The 23,950-nt window shown below is 39.1% G+C and overlaps 1 long non-coding RNA gene across 1 annotated transcript; it reads left to right on the top strand.

Moving 5' to 3' along the window:
* Positions 1-350: 350 nt before the first annotated feature.
* Positions 351-22,467, top strand: LOC125166115 (uncharacterized). Its single transcript, XR_007152351.1, has 3 exons — positions 351-474; positions 811-1,038; positions 22,204-22,467. It is a non-coding gene; the product is annotated as an uncharacterized LOC125166115 (long non-coding RNA).
* The last annotated feature ends 1,483 nt before the right edge of the window (positions 22,468-23,950 follow it).

The raw sequence follows: 23,950 nt of genomic DNA, 5'->3' as shown, positions 1-23,950 counted from the left end.
AGAAGGTCCAGAATATTGACACTGACCCAGGAGTCCTGGCAGGGACTCAGAAGAGTATGCAAGGCTTGATATCATGTGTCTAGAATGTTCCACTAACCTCTGGGGTCTCTGCCAAACTTAGGCCTCACAGAAAAGCAGCATTAAGGTGTAAAGGTTCTGTTATGGGCTGTTTGTGTCCCTCCTAAATTCATATATTGAAGCCCTAACTTCCGGTAGCATAGTGTTAGGAGGCGGGGCCTTTAGGTAATAATTAGGTATAGATGATGTCATGAGGGTAGAATCTCTATGATGAAACCAGTGTCTTTAGAAGGAGAGGTTGAGACTAGGGCCTTCCTCTGTCTCTCTGCCATGGGAGGATACAGAAAAAATGCAGCTATCTGCAAGACAGGGAGAGGGTTCTCATCAGAACCAGACCATGCTGGCATCCTGATCTCACACTTGTAGCCTCTAAAACCGTGAGAAAGAAATTGCTGTGTAAGTCACACAGTCTGCAGTATTTTGTTACAACCACCTGAACTAAGAAAGGTACAAAGGTAAACTCTAGAGAATCAGGAATATATTCTGATCAGCTCCAAAATGAGAAGAACACAGTAAGAATTATTAATAGAAGTGCTAATAACTTGGTTGCTGTAAAGGGGACTATCAACTTTAAAAGGAACATAAGTAATTTTATTTAGCCCTGTTCTTGCAAAAGAAAGATAGTACATAACCTCTGATACCATCTTAAACCCTCAATTTATGCAGAACATAAACACCTTACTGAACTCTTCATGTTTTATCTCATTCTTTTGTTTTATTATGTACATATAGGAGAATATTCAGCTGGCACACTGGTACCATACCAGTTATTAAAATAGGGAAATACTTCCATACTGGTTGGTAAATAGTGGGTGTCCTGAGACCTCCAGGAGCCCCCTCTCCCAACTCCTGACATAACCACCCTCAGGACCTTCATGCAATAACTTGAGGGTCAATATTTGGTGTGGCAGAGACCTTCAGTTCTCCATCCATCCATTCCAGTGCAGTCTGATCTGAAAGGTAAGTGACCATGGACTCCCAGGTATGAAATTCAGTTCTACACCAATGAACATGAATATAAAATGAAAGCACTTGACCATAATAGTAGACTCATAGCCATGTAATTTTTAATATTGGATTAAAAACTTTTAAAATTATCTGTGCTACCCCTGAAAGCTAATTATTAGTAGGAATTGAAAATGTGCCTTGACACTCAAGGATAAAGCAATGGCTGATGAGTCAAAAGAGGTAGGGGAGTCTCTACCAACAACAGCTTTGCCCACCTTAGACCTTGGGACAGTGGTCCTGAAGTTTACAAATCTCCTGCCCCAGAGATTCTTAGTCAATAGGTCTGGGCTGGAGCCCAAGACCATTTTTCATAAGCTTTGGATGTCGTTCTATTGTAAGTGCTCCAGGGTTCATACTTTCAGAAATTTATGAAATTCTTACTTGTTATGCAAGCCCCTACCTTAAGAAGTTTCCCTTTGTGAATTCTTCCTTGAAACACTCTGGTCCCACATCCTTCTACCAAAAGAAGAGTCTATCTTTCTTCCACCTTTATTAACCATGCATCCGTCAGGTATTTATCATACTGTGTTGGCATTATTTGTTTGCAAGCCTGACTCTGCCTGGATATCTTGGTATCTCTGGCATCTGACTCAGCATATGGCAAACACTAATTGATACACTGGTTGATTAGAAAGTAGGGGTAGGGGCTGATGCTGGGAAATATTTACTGAGCATCTCAACCAATTATATAAAATGTTTCCTTAAGGGGTGCTATAGCACACCTTTTATGATATCTTCCTCAGTATCAGACTTTGTTGTCTCACCCTCAGGCTCCTGTGGCACCTAGAAGTTCCCACTTTCATGTAGAGAAACTTGTTGGCCTGAACCTCTAGGAGAAAGCTTAGAGTCTTCTTAGACCTTTGAGTAAAGTTTTAAAGGTTTGTTTTACCAGTAACATCTGAGACTCCACCCTCAGTGTAGGTTATTGAGGTAATTTACCATTTGATTACCTTCTCAATAAATATCTTATAGCTAATAAAAATCAGAACATGTACTATAAACATTCATTTCTTAAAGCATATATTTAAGATCCATTATTCATAAAACTACAACTATAACTTTTTAAATATGCTTTAACACATTAGCACACAGAGACACTTGAATACTTTTTTTAAAAAAAGATTTTATTATTTTTAAGTAATCTCTACAAGCAACGTGGGGCTCGAACTTAACAACCCTGAGATCAAGAATGGTACGCTGTACTGACTGAGCCAGCCAAGTGCCCCCAGGAGACACTTAATGAATACTTTTGATGCTAGAAATGAAAAAAGGTTAGATATTGTTATTGCCACATTTTACTTCATTATGATTATGGAACTTAATTTTGCCACAAGACAAGAGTAAGCAGTAGCTATTTCCTTTGACATGTCTGATTGAACTTCTTTGTATATCACCTAACTCAACATTAAAATAGGTGTTAAATAAATGCCTTTGCATTTTACAACTGAAGCCTTCAGACCAGCCTTCAGTAGCTGGTCTAATTATACATCACATCCATTACTCTAATGTTCCTTTAGCTCTAAAGCTCTATGATGCCACAGAATCAAGAACAAAGCTTGGCACAGTTAAAGAGCACACTCTGAAGCTTCACATGCTGGCAAGAGACTGCTTCTCAGGTGCTTTTCCAAGTAGCTTCACTCTCAGCATCTATTTTCTGTTGTGATGATGATTTAGTAATAGCCAGTGTCTTTATGGCAGATCATGGAAAAAAAAGTAATGTGTGTTTGTTTGGTTTGCGCTGCTTATTTAGGTCTCCAATTCTCCAATTCTCTCCCAAAGCAGGTGAGGGCTTTGCTTCAACCACAGTAGTCATGGTCAACATGGAAGGAGTTCTCTTGGGGATTTTATCAACAAACTTTCCAACTTGCCTTACTAACAAGGAGAAGGCAGTGTGATGGGAGTAGCGCCCCAGTTCTACTGTGTCTTCTTAAGCACTGCTCCAAGGTAGTAACAAGGGATGTGGGGGATGGGTTTGTAAGACAAGCCCCTCCAGTTCCCTTTCAAATTCATGGTCTCAGGCAGCTTTGGTAGTGTTTAAATAGGGACCTTCATTTGCTGATTCCTATAAGAACGATATTCTTATTCTCAAAGGCAAGAGATTGCTATTTCAATATCAAAGGCAAAACAAAGCAAAAAAAAAAAAAAGGCAGGTTTTTTTGTTGTGGAAATCAGTTATTTATTAGCCATGATGGCTAATGGCAGGACAGAAAGGAATCTGAAAGACCACCTTAGATTTTACATCACAGATTTAAATTATATTTTAGAAAGAAATTAATGGAACGAGTTTGCCTCACAATCCAGTGGGTTAGATACATATTTCATACTGTTTCATATTCCCAGTCACACAATTCACCACACACACAAAAAAGACAATATTCTAAGTGTTCCAAATAAGACAACAAAATAGAAAACTTACTAAATCATAAAATCCATTTTGAATTTGGCGAGACCTTAAAGAGCATTGTGGTATGTGTTACGGATACCTAACTCACAATCAGAGACAGGAAGTCATGAAGGGAGAGCTGTCACACACACCCTACTCATTGCAGCTTACATAGTCCAGCAGGAAGAAGGAAGATTTCCTCTCAACCTGGCAACTGCCCTCACCTGCAGCCAATAAGAGGCCACCTCCACTTCTAAACTTTCTCCTCTCTATAAAAGGACACTCCTCCTGTGTTCTCTGTATTTACAATGAACTTGGAAAAACCACTCTCCAAACTGGAAATGAATCTCTGTCCTGATATTGGAGCTACACTTTAGATGTTCAACCTCACTACCATTATTTTTTTCATGTTCTTTATTTATTTTTATTTATATTTTAGTTAGTTAATATACAGGGCGATATTGGCTTCAGAAGTAAAATTCAGTGATTCACAACCTCACCACCATTAAACAGCCCCTACCTCAGAGTACTAAAACAGTTCAAATAGTGAAGGTCTCCAATAAACCTCAACAGGTTTCCTTCTGCTTAGACCCTCAAAGATATACCATCTTTCCTCCTTAGTTCCTCCACCATATTGATTTATTTGGGCCAAGATTTTTTAAAAAATATATCATGCTAGAAGTTCTTTCTCCTGAAAAGGAGAAATAGTTCTAGAATTTCAGAGCAGCAACCAAAATAGCCAACTAGGTAAATCCCATGACCCTCAGTATCTTTTATTTGCTCTGACCCTGATGGCCCTTAGAACTAATTCCAAGAACAGTAACCATTTGTCCCCTTTGAATGAGCTACCACCCTCCTTATGGGTAAATCCTCAGCTGATATTGACAGAATCCAGTGTACCTCCTACTAAGATCCAAATAGATCCCTCAAAAGCTCTCCCCATAATTTATTAATAAAGAGGCCTCTCAAGACATTAAGCAATAATAAAAGACCATAAGGGTCAGAGCCCCATTATCCCCTGTACCTATCCCTGCAACACTTGTATTTTACCTGTGAAGAAACCAAAGGGCCATAGATAGAGGCTTGTCCAGGGCTTCCAAGCTATAAACATTATTATAATCCCTCACCATTCTATTGTCCCCAACTCTCACACCTTATTAACCCCCAACCCTACTGAGAGCAATTTTTTTTTCATGACTGATTTATGTAGTGCTTTCTTTAGTGTTGCAGTAGATAAAGCTAGTCAATATCTTCTTGCTTTTACTTGGGAAGGATAGCAAAGCTACTGAGCAGTAATGCCAGGGTTTCACGGAAAGTCCTTCTTATTTCTCACAAACATTAAAGGCTGATATCAAGTTCCCTAGAGGCTCCACTTTAATACAATATGTGGATGACTTCTCTGCTTCTCTTTCCAAGCCTTCTCACAAGAAGATAGCATCTATGTGCTAAAACTCCTAGCCAAAAAGGGATACACCATCTCTAAGGAGACATTACAATTTGTTCAAACTCAAGTTCAATATTTAGGACATCTAATCTCAGAACAAGGACTTCATTTGGATCCAGACAATTTTCATGGCATCCTGAACTTCCCAAAGCCTCAAACCAAATGTCAACTGTGAGGTTTTCTTGAATTGACAGATTATTATTGCAACTGTATCCCAAACTTCTCCTTATGGCCCAACCTTTATACACCTGACCCTATCATCTAGGAAGATCCAGATGACATAACTTTCCAATGTCAAAAGAAAGTTTAATAAAGCCCCTTGCTCTTGAACATCCATATTATCAGCTCCCTTTCTTCCTTTTTGCATACAAAAAAGAAAGGAATGCCTGAAGCCTGGGCATATGCCCTCCCCATGCCTCCCAGCTTCACCTGCTACTTACTGTCTTTTTTTGTGAAAGCCACTGAGAAAACAGTCTTTGCATCCCCTTTAACCACTTCTGTGCTGTGAAAGCTCTCCTTACCTTTCATCACACTCAGTTTCTTTCTATAGGCTATCTCACCTCCTATGAAATTCTACTGTGTACCGCCCCTTATGTTACTTTTGCTTGTTGTAATAACCTTAACCCTGACACTCTTCTCACCTCCTCTACCAATTAAACCACCCATAACTGCTTAATACTGACAGATCACCTTCTTGCCCATATGATGACTTACAGGAAACTTCTTTGGATAACGGTTGACTTTTCATTGTTCACTGATGGTTCTTAGTTAAAAGATGAAAATGGCAAATACTGTGTTGGGTATGCAACATCAACTCCTTCTGAAGTAACTGAAGCAGCACCCTTGCCTTTGGCTACTTCAGCCTAACAAGGAACTACAATCACACACATGGATCTATGTTCCAGCCAAAGGCAAAACTGCCAGCATTTACACCAACAGTATATATGCCTTTGGAGTGGCTCCCAATTTTGGAATGTTATGGAAACAATGTGGCTTCTTTACTTCCAGTGAAGATAAAATTAAAAGCAGCCCTTACATTCAGGAATTACTGGATGTCATACTCTTACCTGCTGCTTCGGCTATTATTAAAATCCTGGAGCATTATAAACTTGACTTTCTGGAAGCTAAAGGAAAACATCTCACTGACATTTCCATTTAAAAATGCTATCCTCAAAGGGTCTAGAAGTCAAATCTCTGTCATGGTGCAAAGGAACTCACGTCCAGAGGATAATCTGGAGAAACTGACTAGAGACACCCAACAGTAAAACAAGATTGGCAATCAAATGGTTGTTAGTATGATAAGAAGAGAAACTTCTGGTTTGGACCAAGTACAAACCTGGCCCTACCAGAAATTCTAAAGTTCCCACTATTGACCAACACGCATTGAACCACTGGTATAAAGATAAAATGATGTTCATAAGTTAATAGTTGTAGGGAAATACCAACAAAACTACAAAAAGTACCTACTTTGCTTTCCCCACCTGCCAAAAATACAATCCAGGGAAACCTGTCGACACTATTCCTAGGCACTTTAAATTGCCTAATGGGTCATTTGAATTTTGGCAAATGGACTTTATTCAGCTACCCCTACCTCATGGATACAAATATGTCTTGGTAATGATTTGTATGTCTTCCCACTGGCCAAAGCCCTTCCATGTAGACTAGCTACTATTTTTCTTCAGTAGCTAAAATCCTATTAGAATACAACCATCCCTACGTGGGGAATGCCTCTTGAGCTCCATAGCAACTGAAGAACCCATTCTATTGGTCAAATATTATGGCAAGTCTGTGCCGTTTGGCCAGTTCTATAGCATTTTCACTGTGTTTACCATCCTCAGTCTTCAAGGCTAGTCAAAGGAACCAAAATAAATTAAAAATTTTATGGAAACCCTCCAAATACCTTGGCCAAAAGTATTGCCATTGGGCCTTCTAAATCTCAGATCCACTCCCTTTAACTCATAAACTCTCACCCTTTGAGACAAATACTGGGTTCCTGATGCATCTAGCTTCTCCCTTTTCTGATCTGCACGTAATAAAGGAGACATATGTTACTGTTGCAAAGCTCTAATTACATCCCTTAAAAATAATCATACTCTAGTAGGGCAATCTTTTCACAGCGCACTCCCAGGAGACAAAGACATCAAACACCACACTCTGCAACCTAGGAATTTTGCTTATAGGAAGAGACATCTCAAAAAACCTCTTTTCAAGCACACTGGAAAGGCCCTTATCAAGTGTTACTAACCAATCCTCATGCCACCAAACTGCAAGGAGTTGACTCTTGGATCAATGTTCTTCATCTAAAGAAAGCCCCTGACTAGAACTACACACCAATTGGTGACCTCAAATTAAAGATTTCCAGGAACTTAAGCAGACAGCTTTCCCAAGATGACAGGATCAGGCCTGTTCTCCTTTCTGCTTTTTCTCACCTTGTTTTCTCTTTCTCTGTCCTGGAAAGACATTTCCCTTGCTTTCATTTCCCAATTCATCGCAGAAGGAGGAAACTTTTCTGATTGTTCGGAAAACCCTGATCTGGCCATGACAGACGTGATCCTTTAGTCTTCCCCATAGCAAACTTTTCCTTCATTCCCAATGTGACCTCTAATAATACCTGCACCCCTCCAGGTGTTTCTCACTGAGTCAAACCTCAACAACCACGTTCTCCTATGCCTTGCTTTGACCTCTCCCCATTATAACTCCCAATGCAACTAACTGTACCTATTCCACCCATACAGTTTCCCATTCTCCCTAATACCTCAGGTCTGTGTGCAGTAGCAGAAGAACTTCCCTCTGTACAGCCATCAAGAATAAAGTCCACATAACAGAACGGTTTCTCCTTAATTATTCCCCAAACACCACTGACCCTTGACTTGGAAGAACCAATCAAGTAATTCCAAGTAATGGCACTATTAGTAATCAGCCCCCAATAGGAATTTTATGTGCACCACCTGGTTTAATCGTTGCATGTGGTGAATTGGCCTCTAAATGGGCCTGTGAATGTACTGGAAGATTTGATTCTAACTGTTCCTGTGGCCATCCACAATAAATTGGAAGCCTCCCATGGTCCTCCATTGGTCTTTTCCATTAAGCTTTTATCACCACCTCAAATGGGAATTCATAGGACATATACATGACTCTGTATTTGCCTCCTTTGGAAGGGCACTTATCCCTTCTGTGCATGTTCACGCCAATGAACAAATAATTAGAAATCTCTTTCTGGAATTGGGAAAACTTACGTATTCTACCACTATGGCAATAACGGGCCAACAATGATCACTTAGCTCATAAGTCAAAGTAGTTTTAAACAATTGCATAGTACTTGATTACCTACTTGCTGAACAGGGAGGCATTTGTGTGATAACAAACATGGCCTGTTGCACATGGATAAATTCCTTCAATTACATAATATTAGAGGAACAAGCACATTGGCCACAAAAAATTCCACCTGATGATCTATGGTGCTTTGATCTCTTTAGCTGGCTTGAGCTTCTGGTTTAGGACTATAATACAAGCTGGGGTCACTATTCTGCTCCTCATCTTATTTTGTGTAAACGTTGTTAAAGCTTTGTACCTGTTGGCCTGTTGAACCTTTATAGTAACAAAGTACCCAATACGGTGATGCTGACTCAGTGCTTCCAGATGATCCCCAACACTTACAACTCTGATAAGATGTAGACCTTGGATGGGAAATGCCAGAAAGCTCTCCCTTCCCACCCTTGCTTGTTTTCAAAATATGGCCTCAGTGTCTTCCTGTCTATGTACTTTCCTTCCAGCATGGGATGTGACATCTGGAAAAGGTCCTTCCTGGCACCAAGGGACAAAAACGATTCCAATAAGGAATAGATGATCCAGAGAAAGATCTTTATCGAAAGGGGGAAATATGAAAATGTGTTAAGGAAAACCTAACTCAAAATTGGAGCCAGGAAGCCTGTAAGGGGGTAGTTCTCATGCTCATGGCACTTGTCACAGCTTGCAAAATCCAGCAAGATGAAGACTTCCTCTCCACTAGCAATAGCAAGCTGACCTCACCTCCAGCCAATGAAGGGCCACCACTTCAATTGCCTGCAACCAATGAAAAGTTGCCACTACTTTAAACTCATCTTTCTCCAATGAACTTTTGTTCAAAACAACCCCTTCCTAACTTCCTCCTTTCCTCTATGAAGAGACACTTTTCTCCTTTGTTCTCTGGACTTGTCTATGGTTTGCCACAGTTTGCTTGTCCTGAATTGCAATTCTTCTGCTTTTCCCAATAAACTAGATTTTGCTGGCTGAATCCTTTACCTTTCCCTTTTAAAAGATTGACAGCATGTAGCCCAGTCAGCTCAACTAGAGATGAGAAATGAGATTCTACCCAATTTCACCTAATTATAGGAGATTTTAATAACGTTAAAATGTTTCTGCTAAAAGGAAAAGTTGTTGATATTACTGGTGATTTTTTCCACAACACCTTCATCCTTAAAAATGTAGAGGTGGCTCAGTTGGCTAAGCGAGTCTGACTTTGGCTCTGTTCGTGATCTCGCAGTTCGTGAGTTCAAACCCTGTGTCAGGCTCTGTGCTGGCAGCTGGGAGCCTGGAACCTGCTTCAGATTCTGCATCTTCTGCCCTCTCTGCCCCTCCCCCACTGGTGCTCTGTCTCTCGCTCTCTCTCTCTCTCTCTCTCTCTCCAAAATAAACATTAAAAAAAATTGGGCAGGGGAGGGGGGAACCCCTGAGTGGCTCAGTCAGTTAAGCGTCCGACTTCGGCCCAGGTCATGATCTCATGGTTCATGAGTTCAAACCTTGTGATGGGTTCTGTGCTGACAGTTCGAGCCTGGAGCCTGCTTTGAATTCTGTGTCTCCCTCTCTCTTCCCTTCCCCCACTCATGCTCTGTCTTTCAAAAATGAATAAACCTTAAAAAAAATTAAAATTTTTTTAAATGTAAAAGGACATTGTGGCACACAGTCTCAGTCTTTATTTTCTCTCATTAAAAATCTACCACCACCAATAAATTTTTTGAATGTACACATAGTCTCAGCATTTCATTTGTTGTTGCATACCAGTTTTCTATGATGTTTAAAAGTAGTAGGCAACTATAGATTATGTTAGGTATTGGCATAAGCACTAATCTATGTTTTCTTATTAGACTGCTATCATGAGAAGTACATAGTTAGGTCAAGTAAGTTTTAAAGTGACTACTTTTGTCTGGAGGAAAAAAATCCCTGTCAAATAAGACATAATGATGGATGGGATTAAGAAAACTCTTCAGCCTTAGACTAGACATCCCCTGAGAATAGGGAGCGGCCATTCTTTACTTTCCTTGGCTTGTGAAGAGTCCCTCTTGGAATTCTGTGTGAGGGGAGAGGTGAGCACTATCATGCACACCATATATTTCCATAGGAAGCAAAAAACAATTGCAGACTTGCTCTTCTGCCTTCCTGGAGACTGTAGGCTAGACTACACCCAGATAACAATAAATAAATAAATGCCTATAATGAGGTGACAGCTGGTCTCTACGGCAGAAATGCATAATCAGTGTTGGAAAGTTCAAGTGTGGGTATTCCAAGAACAGGATTAAAGTCTGTTTTCAGTTAGGAACCTCATATAAAAGTGTGCTCCATCTGTGTTTACTACATGCAGCTGCACCTCTCTCCAAGGGTGTAATGAACTTTTTCTTCTTTGTGAACACTGACTTACACTCAAATGTAACAACCTTAAGTAATTATCACTATGAAAATACTTGTGTGAGACAACACAGACCAATACATGTGTGCTCTTCCCCCATTTATTGAAAGGTACTGCATACTTCATATTCATGCGCCCAGCTATTTAATCAGATTCCAGAAAATAAATCTAAACTGTGAAATGAGAAACTGCTAAGAGAAAAAAAAATAGAGGTAACTTTTTCCAACTATTCTGATCATATCTCATTATGTTCATGTATTAAAATTTAGGCAATAGTCTAAATATACTTGAATTTCACATTTAATGAGATCAGTTCAATTTGGCACTTAACAATCACTATAAAAATTTTCATTTTGATTTAGTTCAGTTACAAGCAATATAGTTTTCAAACTGACCTCATTACTGGTGGAATACATTTACACAAATATATAATGTACCAGCAAAATCGGTCAACTCTGAACATGAAAAGTTCTTCACATGCTATTACTTTGCTGTTGTTCGTTTTCTGTTCACTCCCACAAAATTACTCATATTGGCACCAATTTCTCCTATCTAACAGAGAAGTAGTGTTATTTAAAAATAAGTAAGTTCCAGGTAGATGTTATAATAGCATTAAGTACATTTTATGAATTTTACTTATAGAATCACCTCAAAATTTTCTCTACTAAAAGTTGTTACAATAAATGTCAGTCAGATTCAGTTTTTCCTTTGAATTTTAAAGAGAATTAACCAGAGGAGAATTACAACTCTATGAAAATCTACATTCTATAAAATGGAGACTCACCTGCAAAAAATCCTCAATTCAAAATCCTAAAATGTGTATTTTTTTCAGTGGTTAAATAACTAAGACTAGTTTATTATATAATAATGAAATAATTTTAATTAAATAGCATACCATTCATATACAGTTCATAATCATCCATATTTTTATTAAATATTGTTTCCATCAATAGTGATTTAACCAAATTAATGTCTGCAGAGTATACATAGCCTTTCCCCCTAGATGATCTAATATCTTTATTAAAACTTAAAAATAGGAACTGTGATAGAATTAATCCTACCCTAATATCTAAATAATGTTTTATTTTTATAATTAACAATGTTAGAATAAGTTCCCTTCCTAAGTTCAAGTTCTAATCAAACAACACCAGCTCCAAACTAGAACCTGAAAAAGTTGACGGTGAATATATAAACATACTTGTGCTTAGAAATAATAGAAGTGTATGCTTACAATTGATATTGCTGAATGAAAACTCCATTTTTAAAAATTTGCCTTTAAGCATTATATTTTGCTACATTCTCCTTCAATGATTTTATGGATCATTTTTCAGACAATATGAAAGAGTTGACTTCTACTTATCATTTAACTTCAAAAACTTGCCATATAATGTAGGCTTCATTGTCATAAATTTTGGCTATGGGGAAAAAAAAATCATGGCTCACCCTTCCATTTCCTCTGCTAACACAACAGAAGCAATTATCCAATCTCAAAAAGTATCCTTGCTTTGACTTAAGCCATTAGTCTCATTAGCCTTAGGGAGCTCAGGGGTAAATTGGCTACTCCTCACCCACTTAGGGATTCTGGCAGCTCTCAGCTCCTCACAGGGGTTGTTGTTTTGTTTATGCCCAGGACTATATGTTCCAGTCCACTTAATCTTTTGGCTTGTTACTTTGTACTCCAACTCATAACCACAAGTTCTGATTTCCTCCCCACATGGTTCCCTCAGCGCTGCAGTCTTTATATTATAGGAAGGCCTGGGTTCACCTTCTGGCTTCTACAGCTCTGTATATTTTCCTGCATAGCACATAACCTTGAAAACACTATCTGGTTTCTTTCTAAATGAGCAACTCTCATATGGCACTTTTAAAAATATCTTAAAACTTTAATATCTCTTGGTAAGCCGTGTACCTATCAGGTTTCTGATGGTTCCTGTTCTCTTAGAAGAAAGATCCTTCGGTTTCTTCAGCTTAGACCTACTCCCATTAACCGTACTTATTATTTATGCATAATCAGAAACTGATATCTGTGTGACATTTTTTCCCACTTTGGCCATCATAACACTCTTACCAGTCTTTTCATCTACTGGTATATTTGACATCTAAAATAAAAGCTGCCCTAAGGAATAGCAGAGAGGTCCAGGGAGCCTAGCAGTTCTTACTTTACCCCAAGCCTATGGATCCACAGCCCACTTGAAACAGAGGTAAATTATACACTTGTAAGTCATGGGAACAAGGTTCAAAACTGAAACACATATTATAGGGCAGTGACCCTCTATCCTAGCTGCATAATAGAATTACCTGGAGAGTCTTTGAAAAATAGCAATACTGGTTTTTCATGCCAGACTAATTGTATCCAAAACTCTGGAGGGAGGCCCACACTTTGGTATTTTCTAAAGGCTTACAGTTGTCCGATTTAGCAAATGAAAACATAGGTGCCCAGTTAAATTTAAATTTCAGATAAAAAACAAATACTTTTTTTAGTGTAAGTATGACCCATAAAATATTCTTATACTAGAAAAAAATCATTATTTATCTGAAATTCTATTTTAACTTGTACCTTGTGTATTTTCTCTGGCAACCTATGTGACTGTAATGAGCAGTCAAGAGTTGGGAACAATTGTCCTAGGGTTAGCTTTCTAGGGTGCTATCCCTCTAATTTGCCATGTTTGTCTTGGTGGAAAGTGAATTCTGTTGCCCCATTCAAGACTCATCTTTCAGATTTGGTTAACTATGGTTTAATTTACCACACTTTAGTAGTATGTGTTGCAGACATGCTAGGATTTGACAACAGAGAAATAAACAAGATACTGTCCCTGTCCTCAAAAGACCATTCCAGAGGTGAAATCAAACCTTCCATACTTGAACCTATATTTGATTAAAATAAGAAATAATTTTTTAAAAATATTTACCTAAATAGTAATTGTGTTGACATTTCTGTTTATAAGAAAAGTCCATTTGGAGCAAGACTTACAGGAAAACGATTCTTTAGAGTTATCAAAAGTACATTCTTAAAAATGAACTTCTAAACACTGGTTTAAAGTTTCCCTCATCTATAGGTTTTCTGGCACTGATAGCCAATTCCAGTGTTAAATGATGCCTTCCTTCTCCAGGCTGCTTTCAGCTTTGGTGCTGTTACAAGCTCTCAAGCCATACAGTTCCTTAGAAGATTTGAAGCACATTTTTTAGTATTTTTTAAAATTGGTGTTTAAAATGTTGAACAGGATGAGATCAAGAGACAAAGAGCCAAGTATTTTGTAATAGCATCACAGCTGGTATCTTACAGCATGACAAATAATTTGTTACCGACAATGTCCAAGGTATGGAAATCTGCAAGCCTTTTATTTTCCAAATCAGAGTGGTGAATTTATTCTCATATCTTGCACTAACTCATCTCCAGGTGTGTGTTCTTGAGTGGGACAGATAGGCTGGACTTGTGGCCAGTCTGCTGGACTATGCGTAACTGCACACAAGCATGTACACGGGTCTAAGACAGGACCCATCACCCTCCATGTGAGCCACAGCAGAGAACATGCTGAAAGCCACAGGTCTACATTGGTATCGATATGTTCATTCACACATATGGAGTATTGTTTTGTAATTAACCACAACTTCAGCCAGCTCTTCTGTTACCCAGTTTACATGCCTCTGAATTTCCCACAAGACATGGCAAGAAACTCAATTGCAGAAATTTATCTATATCATGGCATTCCCACACCAGCTAGTAACTCAGGAGAAAAAGGAATAAAACGAGTTTAGCATGACATGTTCTTGATGAATGCAAGTTATAGATTTTCATTAGTGTTTTGATATGTTGGCAAACCCCTACCTTTACCCCCAGATGGTACTATATACCAAATATTCTTAACTACCAGTTACTCCCAAATGTTTCGTTAATTTCTCTTCCATACGTCTCAGAATAGATGAAATAAAATGAGAGGGAAGAGTCTCTTTTTATTTTCAAACTGTGTGTTAGTATGATGCAGGAGGAAAATTTTCTGGTTGTCATGCATGAGATTTTCTGGGGGGGGGGCGGCGCTCAGCCCCATGGAATGAACATAATTGGGTATGAATAAACTTTAACAGGGTGGTATTCTCTGAGAAGCTATGAGGTGAAAAAATGCATCTGAGACAGGCATTCAACATGTAACATTATCCACTAATTAAAAACAGTTTTTAAGTAATGCTTAAAGTTGAGTATCTTTGGTTTAAAAAAAAATAAGCAAATTTTAAGGTATTTAATTTTAAAGTAGGCTCTGAGGATTTTGTTACACAGAGCAAGATACTAACATACTTGTTTCTCACACTAATGCTCTTCTGTCCAATCACAGTATCCTTGACAAAAGGTACTTCTGTACCAATATAATTAATAAAAACAAAGATTATATATTATGAATGGGAATATGTATCAGAATACATATCAGAATTGGCCAGTATGAACTAAGTTTTTCTCATCTTTTTTTTAAATTTCTTTCAAATGTTTGTTTATTTTTGAGAGAGAGACAGAGTGAGTGGGCGAGGGGCAGAGAAAGAGGGAGACACAGAGTCCGAGGTAGGCTCTAGGCTCCGAGCCGTTAGCCGAGGGCCCAATACAGGGCTCAAACTCACAACCCGCGAGATCATGACCTGAGCTGAAGTCAGATGCTTAACCAACTGAGCCACCCAGGCGCACCATATCTTTTCTTTTAAAGCAGAAGAGGGACTGCTGTTAACTGATTTATTTAAAGAAACCATCACCATATTCTCATCTAATACTCACCGTAATCTAAAACCATCAAGCACTGATATTACTCTCACTGTAACAACAGCTTCATCATGTTCTGGGGCTCATATTCATCAGAGGCCACCTGAGCTGATGGATGATCTCTGTGGAGAGAAGTCTTAAGTCTCAGCTGGTCCCCTTTTGTCCATCAATGGTGTTCACCTGCTGTGTTCATAAGTATCCATGTGCTCTCTCTGACACGTAGGTCTCATTGGTCTCAAGTTGGCAAATTCCAGAAGAGGGACCATTTATGCGTAGGCTTGCATATTTGCAAATAACCTGATGAGCTCCGCCCAGACCTGTGTGTCTACTTCAGGCCATTTAAAATCCAGTAGGAAGCCACCAGTTAGTCAAAGCATATCATCAGTGATATAAAATTTCAAGTGATCTCTGACTTGAGCTAAGCAGAACAACAACAAAAACCTAGAATATTCATTAGTCTAGGATATTCATATTTTGAGAAGCTGATTTTAATGATCACGAAAATCATAAGCAATGGTTTCAAACTTAATTTAAGCAGAATTAACCAAACCTGATTTCTAAGGGTTTCGAGGAGTACTAAGTGGTACCCTGAGGTGAAGAAGGCCCCACTGAGGTATGCTTGTCTTCATGGAGTCAGATTTCTACTCCCTTAACACCAAGACTTTATGGCAAAAGGGCCAGATATAAGCTACTCTGCCACTGCTCAACAGAGTACCTTGCTTCAAGTAATAAATAGTTCTGAAGAAAGCAAGCTATTCAAATCCATGAAATTTTAACTCCTAGATGAGGTCATCTCCATCAAAATCGATTATTGATCTATAGCCAGGATGCTGGGTTCTAGTCCCATTTCTGCTCACCAACTGTGTGCCCTGAGGAAGGCATTTAATATCTCAAAGACCATGTTTCTCTCTGCCAAATGGGCTTACTTTCTACTTTCTAGATCCAAAGATTACTGTGAGACTAAGATACAGTGACAAATGTGTAAGTGTTTTTGGAAAAAGAAAAGCAACAAAAACACTAACTCAATTTAGTCTTCCTCAAACAAGCATTTTCAAGTGTCTGCACAAACTGTGTTTGCTCTGAATCCTCTCTCTACTGCCAAAGGGGAAGTTTCTGTGTGTCTCTACATCTAGTCTGTCACCACTGCTGAAATAGAAGGAGTGTCCATGCATGACCCTGACACTTGGAAGAACATTCTTCCTTTTACATAAGAGTTCGTACAAAGCTGCCACTGGCATTATGTTAGAGAGGGGGAGTTCCCCACCCCAAGAGTCAGGACAAGCTTTAACTGTCAGGAATTCCCTGGGGAGGTCACCAAGGACCAGCACAGCCAGGTGGTGCAGGGTTTCCCAGCCAGTACCTTTTAAAGGTCGTATTCCATATTTAGGCCCAAGGATAGGCTGGCAAATGTGCCCTGAGCTACAACTCAATAGAGAACTTTGTGTGTCTTCAAAAGAAAAATAAGTCACTGCCACTCCCACCTGAACCTAGAATAAAGAATGATTTTTTTTCGAGTGAAAAGTAATAAAAGCCAAAACCACCATGAGATACCACTCATCAGGATGGCTACTATCAAAAACAAAAATGGTGGCACAAAAACAGACACATAGACCAATGGAATAGAATAGAAACCCCAGAACTAGACCCACAAACGTATGGCCAACTCATCTTTGACAAAGCAGGAAAGAACATCCAATGGAAAAAAGACAGCCTCTTTAACAAATGGTGCTGGGAGAACTGGACAGCAACATGCAGAAGGTTGAAACTAGACCACTTTCTCACACCATTCACAAAAATAAACTCAAAATGGATAAAGGACCTAAATGTGAGACAGGAAACCATCAAAACCTTAGAGGAGAAAGCAGGAAAAGACCTCTCTGACCTCAGCCGTAGCAATTTCTTACTGGACACATCCCCAAAGGCAAGGGAATTAAAAGCAAAAGTGAATTACTGGGACCTTATGAAGATAAAAAGCTTCTGCACAGCCAAGGAAACAACCAACAAAACTAAAAGGCAACCAACGGAATGGGAAAAGATATTCGCAAATGACATATCGGACAAAGGGCTAGTATCCAAAATCTATAAAGAGCTCACCAAACTCCACACCCGAAAAACAAATAACCCAGTGAAGAAATGGGCAGAAAACATGAATAGACACTTCTCTAAAGAAGACATCCGGATGGCCAACAGACACATGAAAAGATGTTCAGCGTCGCTCCTTATCAGGGAAATACAAATCAAAACCACACTCAGGTATCACCTCACGCCAGTCAGAGTGGCCAAAATGAGCAAATCAGGAGACTATAGATGCTGGAGAGGATGTGGAGAAACGGGAACCCTCTTGCACTGTTGGTGGGAATGCAAATTGGTGCAGCCGCTCTGGAAAGCAGTGTGGAGGTTCCTCAGAAAATTAAAAATAGACCTACCCTATGACCCAGCAATAGCACTGCTAGGAATTTATCCAAGGGATACAGGAGCACTGATGCATAGGGGCACTTGTACCCCAATGTTCATAGCAGCACTCTCAACAATAGCCAAATTATGGAAAGAGCCTAAATGTCCATCAACTGATGAATGGATAAAGAAATTGTGGTTTATATACACAATGGAATATTACGTGGCAATGAGAAAAAATGAAATATGGCCTTTCGTAGCAACGTGGATGGAACTGGAGAGTGTGATGCTAAGTGAAATAAGCCATACAGAGAAAGACAGATACCATATGGTTTCACTCTTATGTGGATCCTGAGAAACTTCACAGGAACCCATGGGGGAGGGGAAGGAAAAAAAAAAAAAAAGAGGTTAGAATGGGAGAGAGCCAAAGCATAAGAGACTTAAAAACTGAGAACAAACTGAGGGATGATGGGGGGTGGGAGGGAGGAGAGGGTGGGTGATGGGTATTGAGGAGGGCACCTTTTGGGATGAGCACTGGGTGTTGTATGGAAACCAATTTGTCAATAAATTTCATAAAAAAAAAAAAAATAAATAAATTAAAAAATAAATAAATAAATAAATAAATAAATAAATAAATAAAAAAAAAAAAAAAAAAAAAAAAACAAAAATGGACAAACAAAAACCAGTGTTGGTGAGAATGTGGAGAAATTGGAACCTTTGGGCCCTGTTGGTAGAAATGTAAAATGGTGCAGCTGTTGTGGAAAATGGTGTAGCAGTTTCTCAAAAAATAAACATAGAATTACCATATGATCCAGCAATTCCATTTCTGGGTATATACCAAAATAATTAAAAGCAAAGACTCAGAGAGATATTTGTATATTCATGTTCTCAGCAGCATTATTCACAATAGCCAAAAGGTGGAAGCAATTCAAGGATCCATTTACAGATGAATAGATAAACAAAGCATGGTCTATACAGACAATGGGAATATTGTTCAGCCTTAAAAAGGAAGGAAATTCTGACAGAGGCTACAACATGGATGAACCTTGAAAACTTGCTCAGTGAAATGAGCCCATCACAAAAGGACAAATAGTGTATGGTTCCACATATACAAGGTACCTAGAAGAGTCAGATTCATAGAAACAGAAAATAGAAGGGTGGTTACTGGGAGCTGGAGGACGGGGAAATGGGGAGTTAGTGTTTCATGGGTTCAAAAGTTTCAGTTTTGCAAGATGAAAAAGTTCTGGAGGGGCGCCTGGGTGACTCAGTCGGTTAAGCGTCCGACTTCAGCTCAGGTCATGATCTCACGGTTCATGAGTTCAAGCCCCATGTCAGGCTCTGTGCTGACAGTTCGGAGCCTGGGGCCTGCTTCAGATTCTGTGTCTGTCTCTCTCTCTGCTCCTCCCCCAGTCATGCTCTGTCTGTCTCTCCTTCAAAAATAAATAAAAACATTAAAAAAAATTTTTTTAAAGTTCTGGAGATGGATGGTGGTGATAGTGGCACAACAATGTAAATGTACTTAAAAGCCACAAAGTTGTACCCTTGAAAATGGTTAAGGTAGTATATTTTATATTTTACCATTGTTTTTTTAAATCATAAAAGCTAATATATGTTCTGCTGTTTGGGAATTTTCTGAAAAAAAGTAGGCTAACCAGACAATTGTGGACAGAGAAAAGGGCTATTAAGGCTGTAAAGGCATGTTAAGGTGTCCTGGCTCCATTAAAGGTCCGAGCCCAGGAGAGTTCATCTGCTCAAGGAAAAGGAGTATATCCCTACTGGGCATCTGTCAAAGCTTTCTGCTGAGCTAGTCCTGCGTCAAGCTCCCAGTCTATAGTTAAGGATCAAGATCACAAATACATTGTTCTTCTCTGGTTCACCTTTGCAGAAATTCATGTTCTCTTTCCATTTCTGCAAGAGGTACATGTTTGCACCGTATGGAAAATGAAGGTGTTTTCCCTGCCAGAGAAGGAGATGTTTGCACAGTAGAAGAACTCAGAGCATGTGTGAAACTAAAGTTCCTTGGCAAATCCAAGATTTATGGAAACTTTTCTCTACTAGCCAGGAGCCCATGGTTTGTAATGCACACCCACTGCCCAGGCTCCCATGACTGGCTCCTGCTGCCATGAATTTTAGAGACTCACACTCTGCTCAAAGGTCTCAGTTCCCCAGCTCCATTTCTAAACAAAGAAACAAACAAAAACCCCTCTAGTAAATGCTTCTTTGTAAATGCAGAATAACAGAAATGAAAGGGTTCTAAGTAAGCACTGTTGATAAGTGGGTTGCTTAAGCTAGATAATTATCTTTTTCCATATTTCTTTTCTTCTTTCCCAAAGGATTTGAGGTCATTACCACATAGTTAGAACATTTTAACAGTTGGATTTGGTGTTATGGTCAATAATTTTAAATGACAACAGGTTTTTTTTTATTTTTTATTTTTTATTTTTGAGAGAGTAGGCGGGGAAGGGGCGAAGGGACGTTGGGGAAGAGAGGATCTGAAGCGGCTTCTGTGCTGACAGCAGACTGCCCAATGAGGGGCTCAAATTCATGAACTATGAGATCTTGATCTGGGCCAAAGCCAGATGCTCAACCCACTGAGCCACCCAGGTACCCCAAATGACAACAGTTTTTATGGAAACTAAGTCTGTGGATGCCTTTTCAAGGCATCATAATCAAAATATCATGAATCACCTCTTCTTTGGTTTTTCTTTTTTTTTTTTAAGTTGAAAATAGACTTGTACATACTAGCAAGGATGTGTTTAAGCATGATCCTTTTTGGATAAATCTTTAAAGCATTTGCATATGTGCTGAAATGTGCATAAAAACTTCTAGAAGAAAGCACAAGAAATGACTAACAGTGTTAACTGCATAGACAGAAACATGAATTGGGCCCACAGAGTAATCTCTGTCCATTTTAGAGTTTTCTGTACAGTTTGAATTTGTTATCCCAAGCTAGCATGTGTACACATATATATTCATTCATTCAAGATAAAATGTTGGGTATGCTCAGAGGAATAAGACAGAGCCCCTGACAGAAAACTCTTTATAACCTAGTAAGGGACACTGATAATAAGTACATTATTAAATAATTATCATGTATGTGCTATAATTGTTTAAGAGCCTGGGCTCAGGGGTGCCTGAGTGGCTCAGTTGGTTAAGCAATCGACTTCGGCTCAAGTCAAGATCTCACCATCTGTGAGTTCAAGCCCCGCATCCGGCTCTGTGCTGACAGCTTGGAGCCTGGAGCCTGCTTCGGATTCTGTGTCTCCCTCTCTCTCTCCCCTCCCCCGTCCATGCTCTGTCTCTCTCTGTCTCAAAAATAAAATAAAACATTAAAAGAAAATTTTAAAAAAAGAACCTGGGTTCAAATTCTGACTTGGCCATTTTCTAGCTATGTGATTTTGGGTAAACTACTTAATCTTTCTGTGCCTCAGTTTTCATCTGGAATAGGATAATAATAGTTGCTACTTCATCAAGTTTTTATGAGCATTAAATGAATGAGCATATGTAAAGCACTTAGGACAGTGCTGGGCTTATGGTAAGCTCTCAATAAACCCCTAATATTATTATGGGAAAGATGCAAGATAGGCAATACACCAACCAGCACAGTGAAAAGAGGAACTTCTTCTGCCTGGGTCCTGGGTACCAAGGTTTTGAGGTGAAGATGCTGCTTAAATGAGGCCCTAAAAGATAAATAGGTTTTTGCCAGGGGAATGGGAGGGAAAGAACATTTTGGGGAAAGAGAACAGTGTGAGAAAGGGCAGGGAGGTGTGGCTGCCTGGACAGCAGCCCAAAATAGGCAATTTGAACTCCTGAACTTTCCTTCCAGGAGTGTCTCAAGGAAATGAAAAAGAAAGGGCAACTTTGTTCGTTTTTAAAGTCCAGTACGTAATATGTGTAAAGTCTGACCCTTCATATGGCATTTCAGACTCACTTGTTAAATTGCTTTTTTATAGTCTTCTTGGTAGAAGTTCACACCTGATCAAACATCTGTAAATTAACTAGTATAAAAAATGAAAATCGTGAAATATAAAGCAGATACCTATGCAGACCTCCAGAGCACAGATATACAGGATAGAGCGGGCCTCACACCTCTGCAATCCAATTTACACCTGCTTCTGGGGTCGAGTCATTTGAGACACACTGTTTGGTATTGGGAAACAGACCCCTGACAGGTCCACCTCAGCACCCACTAAGTGGTATTCAAGGCAGAGGTCCAGCACATCCCACTCCCCCAGTTGTCCCCAACTCTGAGTTTGGACCATGACCTTGCACTCCTCAACTCAAAGTCACATTGACTGGGCACCTACGTGTGCAAGACTCTGCACTAAGGGGTTTCTTAATATCTCAGTCAATCCTCACAAGGAGCCTCTGGGAAAACATTTCTGATTTCCTTCTTGGAGGGGAAAACTGAGCTTCTGAGAAGTTAAGCAATTTTCCCCAGTTCCTGGCCAATAGTTAGGATTTGTATCCATGTCTTCTTAATCTACATTCAGTGCTCTTTTCGCTATCTGCTGCCTCCTCGGAGAAATGCCCTAAGCTCAGCATGCCAAGATGTCATAGAATTAAAGAGAGTTAGAGATGGAAGAAATCCTGGACATCTAGCCCACACACTGAGAACTCCCTTGCTGCCCATGATTCCAGATGCACTCTCAGCATTGTCTACAGCCTGGGTCATAGATTGCCCAGGCAACATCCCTCTCCCATCTTCTAACAGAGACTTGTGCTCTTAGATAATGTGCTGCATTCTTCAACCTCCTTTGGGGTAGCCACTGAGATATAAGCATAAAAGAATAAAAATCTTGCAAGAAATTTTTTTGCCATTCCATTGTCCTTCTTTCCTCAAGCTTCAAGAAAAGCAGATATCATGTCAGGAGCTCCAGCAACCACTTTGGGACCATGAAGGAAAGGCCAGAGAATTTCAGAGATCTTGGCTATAAACCAACACATATGGGCTTCTTTATCATGAAGGTCTAAATCTTTATGTGTTTAATCCACCATAGCTAGAGCTGTGTTTCTAAAAACTACATGAAATTCCTAAGTGATATAGTGGCTAAAAATTAGCATGAACTGAATGCATGACTATTGTTCAAATGTTTGTTTATACTGGTGTGGTTGGTAAAATTCAGACTTACTTGAAAGAATCGCTGAATAAAAATAGCTTTCAGTCATGTATTTTCTCAACAGGAAATAACAGAAGTATAGTTGCTATTATGAGTCTGTGAACTTTTTTCTTTTACATTAATAAGGTTGGAAGTCACTAATCTCATTAGGCCTTGAAGTGACTTTGTAAGGCTACTTGGCATTCTCTTTGCACCATTCCACCAGCATCAGTTTGGATTGGTATTGCAGACAGATCTTACTAGTAAGGAGTGAGCAAAAGTGGGAAGTTAATTTTGAGCAAAAGTCTTGGGGCTTCTTAGGGAAAGCCAGAACTCCTCACAAAGAAGACTCTTCAAAGGGCAGGAAGTGCAGCTAAATCTTGGGTTATGTCCTAGAGTCACACCCATCCACAAGGGAGAAAACACTCTAGTCAATTTTGTTCATAAAAATCAACACATTGAATGTTCATCATTGAAGAATGAAAGAAGGGAGGGAGGGAGGAAGCAAAGAAAGGAGGAAAGGGGGAAAGGAGAGAGGGTGGAAGGAAGGAAGAAAAGAAAGAATAGAGGGAGGAAAGAAAAGACCAATGGGTAGTATTAAAAAGAAATAAAAGAATACTCTGTGAACTGGAAGACTGAGGCACAATTTCCCCATCTTTTATAATAGTCCCTGAGAGTATGAAAAGAAGACCACCATTTCACAGGTAAAATTGTGAATTTGAAAGCAATTAAATATAGTAATTTTTCCCACCTAGCTACAGAATTGAATGTGCCAAATAATTAAGCATTAATTGACTGTGAAAATGCATGTCATTTTATAGCCCTTAAATTTCTTGCCTGTGTTTAGTGATTTATTAATTATAAATGACATGTTATATTTCACAGTTTGTCTTTCTGTTATTTTCATTAGAGTAAGTTCTTAACAATTCCAGGTTCAGGTACGTGGGAAGTCTATTAAAAAAAAGTATGAAATTTGTTTAAAAAGAAGTGCAAATTTAATCCAGTTCTTTTAATTCAGTAATACAAATTAATAGCTAATAAAGTATGGTTCAAGTACATGCATATCAGATTCACATCAACAAGCAGCATTTGTAATCAGAAGAACTAGTTTGTCTTTCCACATGTAAGTTCTAATAATATC

This window comes from Prionailurus viverrinus, chromosome B2 (genome assembly GCF_022837055.1).
Source record: "Prionailurus viverrinus isolate Anna chromosome B2, UM_Priviv_1.0, whole genome shotgun sequence".
Lineage (NCBI taxonomy): Eukaryota > Metazoa > Chordata > Mammalia > Carnivora > Felidae > Prionailurus > Prionailurus viverrinus.
The sequence above is the reverse complement of the archived record's forward strand: the minus strand, read 5'-3'. Positions and strand labels throughout refer to the sequence as shown.